The sequence below is a fragment of the Phycodurus eques genome, chromosome 2 (genome assembly GCF_024500275.1).
Source record: "Phycodurus eques isolate BA_2022a chromosome 2, UOR_Pequ_1.1, whole genome shotgun sequence".
Classification (NCBI taxonomy): Eukaryota; Metazoa; Chordata; class Actinopteri; order Syngnathiformes; family Syngnathidae; genus Phycodurus; species Phycodurus eques.
This window is the reverse complement of record NC_084526.1, coordinates 33,175,422-33,187,613: the sequence shown is the minus strand read 5'-3', so window position 1 is coordinate 33,187,613 and position 12,192 is coordinate 33,175,422. Positions and strand designations below refer to the sequence as shown.

Below are 12,192 nucleotides of genomic sequence, written 5' to 3'. Positions count from 1 at the left end.
CGTTTTCTCCACTTTGTTTAAGATCATCAAACAAACGTAAATATCAGACAAATATAAATCAAGTGATCTTAAAATGCTGTTATGTAAGATTCATTTAACACATTGTGGCAGATGATTGACGAGAGCTACTGCAAGCTAGCAGCTAAGCTAACTAGCTGGTATTGAACAAAACGTTGCCAGGCAACGTGGAGTACGCATTTTTCGGCACTGAGACCTAGTTAAACAGACCTTGGCCATAGCGGGGGATCATTATGATTAAAGTAAGCCATTTTAAACTATCAAGAAGTTTTTTGGCAAATGCTTTTTTGTTTGCAGAGGAAAAAATTTGCCCGCAGCCCGCTTTCTTTCCATTGTGACTAAATCTGCGACCTCAAAAAAATGTCAAAAGGACTTAAACAAGGGGCTATAGATAATTTTCAAATTATCAAATTGGACCTTTCATTTCTTGGACTATTATTTTTGGAATAGTACAAGGAGTAAGAGATCGATTTGCTCATTGCTCGCCAAAGATAATACAAACATCGATTCAGATTTTAGGGGGTGAGTCCGAACACAGACCCTTTCCAAACAATTTCAGCATCATGGAAAAGTTTATTTATTTCCATAATTCCATTCATAAAGTTAAACTTTCATAGATTATAGATTAAGGGCCCACAATTTAAATAATTTCAAGTATTTATTTGTTAATTTTTACATAATTTGGGCTTCCACCTCATAAAACCCAAGAAATCAGGAATTCAAAAAATTTGAATACTGTGAAGAAATCCCCATTTACTTCTCAGTTTTTGTAGAAAAAAAAAGAAAAAGAAAAATTAGGGTCACATTAAATCCATCAAAATATGGTACTTTCAAAACAAGATGTTAATCTTCAATACTTGGGAATCCCTTTGCTTTAATGACTGCCTCGATGCGCCGAGGCATTGAGGAAATCAGCCTAATCAGCCTGGGAGTTATGGAAGCCCAAATTTCCTTGATGCTTGCTGTAGGTATTTGTTTTTGAGTCTGGTGCACCTCCTTTTCCTATTGATAATACCCCATAGATTCTCAATGGGGTTTAGATCCAGCGAGTTGGCTGGCTGCTTGAAGATGAAATCTACATCTCCATACAGATCTTCAGCAGCAGGAATCATGAAGTCCTCTAAAACATTGGTAAACTGTTGCTGGTAGACTGTTGCGGTGACCTTAGGATTTAAGAAAGCAGAGTTGACCAACACCTGCACTTGACATTGCACCCCAAATCATGACTGACTGTGGATATTACTCATTGGACCTCAAGTAGCTTGGGTTTTTTTCTTCACCAGTCTTCCTCCAAACCCTTGGACCTTGATTCCCGAATGAAAGGCACACTTTACCTTCATCGGAAACGAGGACCTTGGACCACTGGCCAAGAGTCCAGTCCTTCTTCTCCTTGGCCCAGTTGGGACGCTTCTTATGTTGGCTCAGGCTCAGAAGTGGCTTGACCCGAGGAACCCGACATTTGTAGCCCATCTCCCGGATGCGTCTGAATATGGTGGTTTTTGAAGCTGTGACTCCCGCCTCATTCCACTCTTTCTGGATCTCTGCTAGATTCTTGAATCTTCTCTGTTTGATAATCTGCTGAATCCCACGGTCATCTCTTTTGCTGGTGCATCTTCTCGTGCCACATTTTGTCCTTCCACTAGACTTTCCATTTATATACTTGGACACAGCACTCTGTGAACAGCCAGCCTCCATACCTATGAACCTTTGTGGCTTACCCATCCTATGGAGGGTATCAATGGTCTTCTGGCCAGTTGTCAAGTCTGCAGTCTTCCCCATATTGAACCCAGCTGAGACAATTGAACCAAACTGAAGCAATTGAATGAGACCTGGGGGAAACCTGTGCAGGTGCTTTGAGTTTAGTAGATGATTAGTGTGTGACACAAAACATTTATGGCCTGCAAAATTTGGGCGGATTTCTAAACAGTATTTTAATTTTTGCAATTCCTGATTTCGTGGGTTTTATGAGCTGGAAACCCAAATGATATAAAAATAAATACTTGAAATTGTGGGTCCTGAATCTAATCTATGAAAGTTTAACTTATATATACTATGCGTGCGTGCCCGGGGGAGCAGTTTAGGGTTTCATATCCACTTAGCCACAGCTCCCCAATAATAATCAGAAATTTTAAGTATTTTTATACTGTTGTAATCTTCATAAGTCATAGTTTTGGCAAATACCATAGTTGAGCCCCAGGGACTGTCAGTTTGACTGTAAATCCATTGGACAGGTAAAGATGGATGTTTCATCTGTATTCATGGACAGCAGCTGCAGACAGATAGGAGGAGGACTACAATGACTGCACTGACTATTTATTTTTATCAGGGCATTAGCAGATTAGGCACTCAAACTAACAAGGTCATCAAACTCAGATGGCTGTAAGCAGCAGACCTCTGCTGAGCAGCTGGCAGCAAGAGATGAGATTTGGTCCGTTACAGCAGGTTTCACTTTACCCCTGCTTCCCCCAAAACACTTCTGCATAACTTAAATTAGTCTCTCAGGCACCTTCTTGTGCTCAACCTGCCTTTATCATTGTACAACCCCATTGTACAACCCCAGTTCCAATGAAGTTGGGACGTTGTGTTGAACATAAATACAAACACAATACAATGATTTGTAAATCATGTTCGACCTATATTTAATTGAATACACTACAAAGACAAGATATTTACTGTTCAAACTGATACCCTTTATTGTTTTTCGCAAATAATCATTAACTTGGAATTTTATGGCTGCGACACGTTCCAAAAAAGCTGGGACACGGGCATGTTTACCACTGTATATAAGATAAGCAATAGCGTCCATGAAAAAGACGTTGTTTGGATGGCAGCATATGTTTCTCCCAAACCTGTATGTACCTTTCAGCATTAATGGTGTCTTCACAGATGTGTAAGTTACCCATGCCATTGGCACTAACACAGCCCCATACCATCACAGATGCTGGCTTTTGAACTTTGCGTCCATAACAGTCCGGATGGTTCGTTTCCTCTTTGGCCCGGAGGACACGACGTCCACAATTTCCCAAAACAATTTGAAATGTGGACTCGTCGGACCACAGGACACTTTTCCACTTTGCATCAGTCCATCATAGATGAGCTCGAGCCCAGAGAAGCCGGCGGCGTTTCTGGGTGTTTGTTGATAAATGGCTTTTGCTTTGCATAGTTGAGTTTTAAGTTGCACTTACGGATGTAGCGCCAAACTGTATTTACTGACATTGGTTTTCTGAAGTGTTCCTGAGCCTTTGTGGTGATATCCTTTACACATTGATGTCGGTTTTTGATGCAGTGCCGCCTGAGGGATCGAAGGTCACGGGCATTCAATGTTGGTTTTTGGCCTTGCCACTTACATGCAGTGATTTCTCCAGATTCTCTGAACCTTTTGATGATATGATGGACCGCAGATGATGAAATTCCTTGCAATTGTACGTTGAGGAACATTGTCCTTAAACGGTTCGACTATTTTCTCACGTACTTGTTCACAAAGAGGTGAACCTCGCCCCATCTTTGCTTGTGAATGACTGAGCAATCCAGGGAAGCTCCTTTTATACCCAATCGTGGCACCCACCTGTTCCCAATTAGCCTGTTCACCTGTGGGATGTTCCAAACAGGTGTTTGATGAGCATTCCTCAACTTTCTCAGTCTTTTTTGCCACCTGTCCCAGCTTTTTTGGAACGTGTTGCAGCCATAAAATTCTAAGTTAATGATTATTTGCTAAAAACAAACAAGTTTATCAGTTTGAACATTAAATATCTTGTCTTTGTAGTGTATTCAATTAACTATAGGTTGAACATGAAAATCATTGTATTCTGTTTTTATTTGTTTAACACAATGTCCCAACTTCATTGGAATTGGGGTTGTAGTTGCAAACCGTTTCCAGTGTCTTTCTGGCGCATTTATTGCTTGCTAATGGAGATTTATTTCCATTTTACCTTGTTGCGGCATCCTCACAGAAGACATCACATTATGCTTACTAGAGTCAGTCCAAGACTAAAAGATGTATTGAGAAAACTGCGAGTCCACTAGGTCTGAGTCAGAGATGAGACTTAAAGTAAAACGTCCAAAATACACCACTAAAGTTGTCTTGAGGTCGTTCTCGACCACAACCAATCACAGCACCACAATTCTCTTAAATATGTCTTCATTTCATGTTCATTATTTTAGGTGTCATTTGCAGTCACATGGACTTCACCGTCATACTGAGAGGAGAGGGTTGAACGACTATTTTTTTGTAGTTGACGCTAAGATTATGATAGTTTAGTTGATGTTGACTAATCGGTGACGTCATTATTTTTTTCAATCTCAACTCGCTGTGGCCGCCAATGCAAGAAAAAAAAAAAAACTTTCTGTGTGCGCTTCCCAACACAAGCTCGCTCACTCACTCACTCACTCTCCCTGCTCTGGCACCACCACCGGACTCGAACAGTGTTTCTCACGGCTCGAGAATTTCTCACACCTGTGACCAGAGCTCCATGATGCGTTATTAGGATTCTCACCCACTTTCCTGATAGGACACAACCTGCTCCAATATTAATGGCTCCAGGCCATGCGCCGTTGCATGATGATTGGCTGCTGTATTCCGGAAGAACACACCCGACTGCTTCCAGACGAGAAGTCTGTGATTTAAGTGTGGCAGCGTTAAAGTTTTTCCCACTAACACTAACCCACCCTACTCCTAACCTTAACCCACCCTAAACCGCCTCAGCCCCAACCCAAGCCCTAAACCTAACCATCACAAATGTCTTTGTTTTTGTGTCGTACAAATATGAAACATGTTTGGGATGGTCATCTCGTTACATATGTCTCAAAAGTGTTCTCTGTCAATTGACTGTCTGTTGTCGTACTAGAGCGGCTCCAACTACCGGAGACAAATTCCTTGTGTGTCTTTTGGACATCCCTGGCAAATAAAGATGATTCTGATTCTGATATGCGTAGCCTGTCCTTTCCATGATGCAGGAGCCAATCATGTTGCAGAAGGGCGTGTCCTGCCAGGAAAGTGCGTGGGAATTCTAATAACGCCTCCATGATGGGAACGGCTGGTAGTTTCACACTCTGCCGCAGTCAAGCAGCGCTGAACGGGGAGAGAGAGAAAGGGGGAAGAAGCTGTTGCCGACTCCTGTTGTTTTGATAGTGAAATTGTCTCAATGAAAGTGAACTTACTCTCCTTTGTAGAACTGGGTCACTGTTTAACGTGTTAAAATAAAAAGTTGCGTTGAGTCGCTAAACTTAACAGGCAGCACACCGCAGTATTGGCTCAAAGAGACATCCCTTCGTCTTTAGAAAGTAAACGTTTGAATAAATTTCCATCCTGAAAATTAACAGCAATGAACTATTGAATATACATACCTATTACACAACCTCACAGCATCACACACTTCAAGAATAAGGTTATTTTTCCGTCAGATGGCGTCCCGGTAGCATGAAACGTATGGGGATTCATGAATGACTAATTTAGTTCGTTTTCACTGCAGTCTGATCTCACAAACTAATCAAAAAATAAATCAGTTTGATTTGTTGGTGTCTAGCTGGAGGTGTCAATGATGAGAGCCTCTCAGTTTCTTGTCAGGTTTTCCCTTTTCTGGTAGATAACATTTAGGACTGCAGAGCAGGCTGACTAGAAAGAAATCCTTGTGGGCTCAGCTTAGTTTATCTGGATTTCTTCTCTCAGCACAGCCTCCCTCCGTGTTTGACGCAAGTGCATGACCTTGACAAGAATGTAGCTCATTGTTGTTTTCAACTGAACTGTGGTCAGGGTTTGGTGAAAAGGGATGGGCAAAGAGGAGAACATATCTAACAGTTCAGCGTAGAATCTAAATCTACTGTAAATATAATTGTCACATCTGTTTTAGCTGAAACAATGTTAATTCTTTACAGTGTTTTAAAACCATTAGAAAATTTTGTCCTAAAAAGTAAATGCACTATAAACATTTATGTTGCCAGCAAAGCTTCCAGCTCTACCCATCCTAATCCACTTAAAACCCAATCCCCATGCTTTTATGTTAAAAACAATGCCAGGCATAGCTTCAAGGCTGCAAGCTGAGCCAGGAAGAGGCAATAATTAGGTCGACAAGGTCATGTTGAACCAAGGCAAGTGGAAAGTATACCAAACCACCTGCCGAGTGTTGGTCAGTCAACCACACAGCCTTTAGCCTACTGTGTTTATGCAACAGTGTGAGTGTTAAAAAATAATAAATAAATAAAAGTACTGTGATTGCAATGCAGTGATGCAACTGACTTTCAGCAAATCATTAACTATTGATGCTTGACTGTTATTTAAGCTTGCTCAAATTTCTGCCTGAGGGAGGAACAAAAAACAGACTTGGTGGAAGGTTGACTAGTGGATATTAAATGCCCAACATTTTGCAGTATGTGACTCTGAACCTTACTAAGGATCACACAGCATGGGGGGACATTATAAAAGGATAACTGTTGAAAATCATTGAGGTCAAACACCTTTATTACAGTGCAGAAACACTGAATACAGTATGCACATCTTTTCATTCCCTTGGCATTTGTGTCCACTCTTGACAGCAGCATTCCTATATTTACAGTGTACCCACTATTTAACTGTGTTGGCAGCAAAAGGATTACTCACTTTAAAGTTTTCACATTCTCTGTTATAGAAAACAAAACAACATACCCCAGAAGGATACACATAGAATTAGCTAAACCAACACGACCTCGAGGCTATTGTCACCTCCAGATCACGGTCAAAAATGCCAGGTGTGAGTCTTTATAGCACACAGGCCAGCCAAAATAGCGGAAGATGAGGGTTTACATACAACCCCAATTCCAATGAAGTTGGGACTTTGTGTTAAACAAATAAAAACAGAATACAATGATTTGCAAATCATGTTCAACCTATATTTAATTGAATACACTACAAAGACAAGATATTTAATGTTCAAACTGATAAACTTTATTGTTTTTAGCAAATAATCATGAACTTAGAATTTTATGGCTGCAACACGTTCCAAAAAAGCTGGGACAGGGTCATGTTTACCACTGTGTTACATCACCTTTTCTTTTAAAAACATTCAATAAATGTTTGGGAATTGAAGACACTAATTGTTGAAGCTTTTTAGGTGGAATTATTTCCCATTCTTGCTTGATGTACAGCTTCAGCTGTTCAACTGTCCGGGGTCTCCTTTGGTGTATTTTACGCTTCATAATGCGCCACACATTTTCAATGGGAGACAGGTCTGGACTGCAGGCAGCCCAGTCTAATGCCCGTACTCTTTTCTATGAAGCCATGCTGTTGTAACACGTGCAGAATGTGGTTTGGCATTGTCTTGCTGAAATAGGCAGGGGCGTCCATGAAAAAGACATTGCTTGGATGGCAGCGTATGTTTCTCCAAAACCTGTATGTACCTTTCAGCATTAATGGTGCCTTAACAGATGTGTAAGTTACCCATGCCACTGGCACTAACACAGCTCCATACCATCACAGATGCTGGTTTTTGAACTTTGCGTCCATAACAGTCCGAGTGGTTCTTTTCCACTTTCACACAATGTCCACAATTTCCCAAAACAATTTGAAATGTGGACACGTCGGAGAGGGAGATCAACAGGTGGATTGGTGCAGCATCTGCAGTGATGCAGACTCTGAATTGGTCTCTCATGGTGAAGAAGAAGCTCTCGATTTATGGTTAATGAAGTCAAAGAGGTGAACCTCACCCCATCAGACTGAGCAATTTCGGGAAGCTCCTTTTATACCCAATCATGACACCCACCTGTTCCCAATTAGCCTGTTCACCTTTGGGATGTTCCAAGCAGGAACAAGACTTTCTCAGTCTTTTTTGCCACCTATTCCAGCTTTTTTGGAACATATTGCAGCCCTAAAATTCCAAGTTAATAATTATTTGCTAAAAACAATAAAGTTTGTCAGTTTGAACATGAAATATCCTGTCTTTGTAGTGTATTCAGTTAAATATAGGTTGAACATGATTTGCAAATCATTGTATTCTGTTTTTATTTATGTTTAACACAATGTGCCAACTTCATTGGAATTGGGGTTGTAGATATAATGACAAGTACGACTGTCCACACATACAACTGTAACAAACCTTGATTTTGGCCACAGCTCATTGTTTTTTGTTATAATAGATGGATTTTTTTTTTATGATTCTCTGTTCAATTTAATATATTAACTCATCTTATTTGGGCTTACCTTGTCAGATAATTGTTTTTTTGTATGAAATTAGTAGTCCTAATGTTGTACCTGTAGTAGGATTTATATTGTGTTTTACACATCACATTGGACAAATGTTAATTGAGCAGATTGGGAAGCCCCACTTCTCTTGATTTTGCCCTGTGGTCTTTTGTGCTGTCTCTTTGTTCCCATCTGTTTTACTTCCCATCTTGCTTTTGGCTATGAGGGATGTCTCTTGACTAATGTCTGTTCTTTTATTAGCATTTGCAGATGTCTTCACAGCAGTAGCCTTACATAATCTCTGAAAGGGAGATGTAAAATCGGCTTTTTGTAGCTTTCATGCTTATGGCAGTACCGTAAAAGTCATTGTAAACATCTTAATTCATCTATGGGCTAAATATTGTGTGGTTTATTTCCAGAGCAATGTACATAACCAGTTAAATGTTTAGACACACTTTCTCATGCTATCAAATGAGAAACCGTGCCATAAATTTGACTGGTCGTGTACAGCCAATAAAATAATGTATTGTATACTATTAATGGGATACATCAGGATATTATTTAGTTGAAACCAGAAATTTACATACACTATATAAAATACACTATATTTTTTCTCACTGTCTGATATGAAATCAGACGAAATCTTTTCTTTTTCAGGTTAATTAGAGTACCAAAATTATTTCTATCTGCCAAATGCCAGAATAATGAGAGACGGATTTTTTTAGTAGTAGTGTAACAATTTATTCATTATATTGATGTATCGATTTTTATTGCTACGTTCACACTGGATCGCTACGTTCACACTGGATCGCTCGATTACAGATCCTGGATCTGTAATCATGTGTATACACCTTTAAGGGGGCTGGCGGGGGTGTGGAGTGTGACATAAGCGGAAGGAGAAGTCAGTCTGGGATAAGACACTCTTGGCGTGAGTTGTGGCCAACAGCAGCTCGTAAGTTCGTGTTGTTCTTGTGTTTGCCGCAAGTTCAATAAAGCGACTGACAGTGCATTTGGTGACTCCCTTCCTCCTTGACCACTTCCCAGGGCATTACAATACTATTGGGATATAGAGTAGCTGCCTGTTAATAGCAGGAAAGAGTTAAGTGTCAAGCTGAGACACATCTTACATTGCTTAACAAGCACCCTGAATATATTATGCCACATTATAGTTGCCCACACTGTACTTGTATATTATGGCCAGTGTACTTACAGTACATCGTATCTGGAAGTGGCTACATTTTGAGTCAAGAATTGTAGGTTGGAAACGAATGATTACGAGTGACAAAGTTTGTGAAAAAAATTGTTTCCCCCATCGAGGTGTCTTCAATTTCATCTTCATTTTAATTTAGTTAGTCTGGTCTAAGCTACTAAACGCACAGCCACAAACCTACTGTATTATTATGTCACATCCTAAAATGGTAGCTGCTCAAGTGAAGTTGCACAGCAGGCTCCTTATGCCTTTTTAATGACTGCCTTATGTTTTTTTATACTTAAAAGTAAAGCCGCTCCTCCACATTGAGAGGAGCCAGATGAGGCGGCCCGGGTCTCTGTTTAGGATGCCTCCTGGACGGCTCCCTGGTGAGGTGTTCTGGGCGCGTCCCACAGGGAGAAGACCCCGGGGACGACCCAGGACAGTGTGTATAATAAGCGCAGTCCCCTCCCAAAGTATTGGAAAGGCAAGGTCAATTCCTTTGTTTTGGTTGTATACTGAAGACATTTGGGTTTCAGATCCAAAGCTGAATATGACACAAAAGTTCAGAACTCCAGCTTTTATTTCATGGTATTTACATCGAGATGCGTTAAAAAAAAAAAAAAAAAAAAAAAAAAAAAACTCTGTACAGAGCACCTTTTGTTTGAAGCCACCCACTTTTGAAATGAGCAAAAGTATTGGAACGTGACTGATGGGTGTTTCTCGTTGCTCAGGTGTTGTCTTTTAGATTGATTGCTTAAATAATAGCGAGTGCTTGTTTTAGGCTTTGGGTTTCACCTGTGAAAACTGCATTTGCTGTTCAGCAAAAATGAAGACCAGAGAGCTGTCTATGGTAGAAAAGCAAACCATTCAGAGCTATTGCACAAACATCGGGCATAGCCATTACAACAAAAGAAACTGTACTGAGCAACAGACATCGAACAGGTTGGCCAAGGGTATTAATAGCAGTTGATGACAGAAACATTGTGAGAGGTGTGAAGAAACACACAAAGACAACAGTCAGTGACATCACTGCCCACCTCCACAGGGCAGGGGTGAAGGTTTCACAATCCACTGTTCAAAAAAAGACTTTGAGAGAAGAAATATACAGTGCGTACCACAAGATGCAAACCACTCATCAGCAAAAAAAAAAATCAGAAGGTCAGATTGGATTTTGCAAACAAGTACAGAGATGAGCCACAAAGGTTTTGCAACAAAGTTTTATAGACTGATGAGACCAAGATTAACCTGTACCAAAGTGATGGAAAGGCCAAAGAATGGAGAAAGAAAGGATCTGCTTATGATCCAAAACACACAACCTCTTCTGTGAAGCATGGTGGAGGTAATGTCATGGCTTGGGCTTGCATGGCTGCTTCTGGAACGGGCCCATTAGTCTTTATTGATGATGTAACACATGATGGTAGCAGCAAAATGAATTCTGAAGTGGACAAAACCATTTCGGCAATTTACAGAGACATGCATCCAAACTAATCTGGAGAAGCTTAATCATGAAACAAGACAATTATCCAAAACACACTGCCAACACAACAAAGGACTTCATCAGGGGGGAAAAGTGGAAGGTCTTAGACTGGCCAAGTCAATGACCGGACCTTAACCCAATAGAGCACAGGTGTCAAACTGGTGTGCCGGGGGCCCGATCCGGCCCGCCACATCATTTTATGTGACCCGCGAAAGCAAATCAAAATTGCTCCTTGTGTTCTGGTGTAATACCATTGAGATATTTGCAAGCATTTTTTTGTTACCAATCCCACTATGAAAAGAAATGTAATAATCGAGTTTTTAATAGGCTGATTTCAAAACTGGTTATTCATCAATGTGTTGTGTATACTGTATGTAATTACAGCATATGATGTAATATTTTATTTATATGGGTTCACAGTTGTAGCGACCCTCAGAGGCGTTCCTCCCAATCCTCCCTACATGAGCATTGAAGTTCCCCAGCAGAACGATGGAGTCCCCAGCGGGAGCGCTCTACAGCACCCTCTCCAAGGACTCCAAAAAGGGTGGGTACTCTGAACTGCTGTTTGGTGCATTTGCACAAACAACAGTCAGGACCCGTCCCCCCACCCGAAGGCGGAGGGAGGCTACACTCTCGTCCACCGGGGTGAACCCCAACGTACAGGCGCCAAGCCGGGGGCAATAAATATACCCACACCTGCTCTGTGCCTCTCACCGTGGGCAACTCCAGAGTGGAAAATAGTCCAACCCCTCTCAAGAGGGCTGGTACCAGGGTCCAAGCCGTGTGGAGGCAGCCCGACTATAGCTAGTCGGAACTTCTCAACTTCACACACCAGCTTGGACTCCTTCCCTGCCAGAGAGGTGACATTCCACGTCCCTAGAGCCAGTTTCTTTAGCCGGGGATCGAATCGCCAAGGTCCCCACTTTCGGCCACCGCCCAGCTTACACTGCTTACACCGACCCCTATGGCCCCTCCCACAGGTGGTGAGCCCATGGGAAGGGGCACCCACGTTATCCTTTCAGGCTGTGCCCGGCCAGGCCCCAGGGATGCAGTGCCCAGCCACCAGGCGCTCGACTTCGAGCCCCACCTCCAGGCCTGGCTCCAGAGGGGGGCCCCGGTGACCCGCGTCCGGGCAAGAGAAAGCTAAATCCATTAATTTTGTTCATCATAGGGGTTTTTGGAGCCGTGCTTTGTCTGGTCCCTCATCTAGGACCTGTTTGCCAAAGGTGACATGAAGCCCAAGACAACTTAGCTCCAAGGGTCATTGGGACACACAAACTCCTCCACCACGATAAGGTGACGGCTCAAGGAGGGGTGTGTGTATGTGTGCGTGTATATATATATATATATATATAT

The 12,192-nt window shown here is 41.7% G+C and overlaps 1 protein-coding gene across 10 annotated transcripts in view; it reads left to right on the top strand.

Moving 5' to 3' along the window:
- The window catches only part of LOC133399151 (zinc finger protein 609-like), a 147,164-nt gene that overhangs the window by 75,733 nt on the left and 59,239 nt on the right, over positions 1 to 12,192 (top strand). Inside the window, exon 1 of one of the 10 annotated variants that reach the window (XM_061670400.1) lies at positions 9,234 to 11,380. The exons of the other annotated variants lie outside the window; for them this stretch is intronic. The gene's annotated coding sequence lies outside the window, so the exon portion shown is untranslated. Of the gene's footprint in view, positions 1 to 9,233; positions 11,381 to 12,192 lie in introns of those variants that run through there. 10 annotated transcript variants of the gene reach the window in all.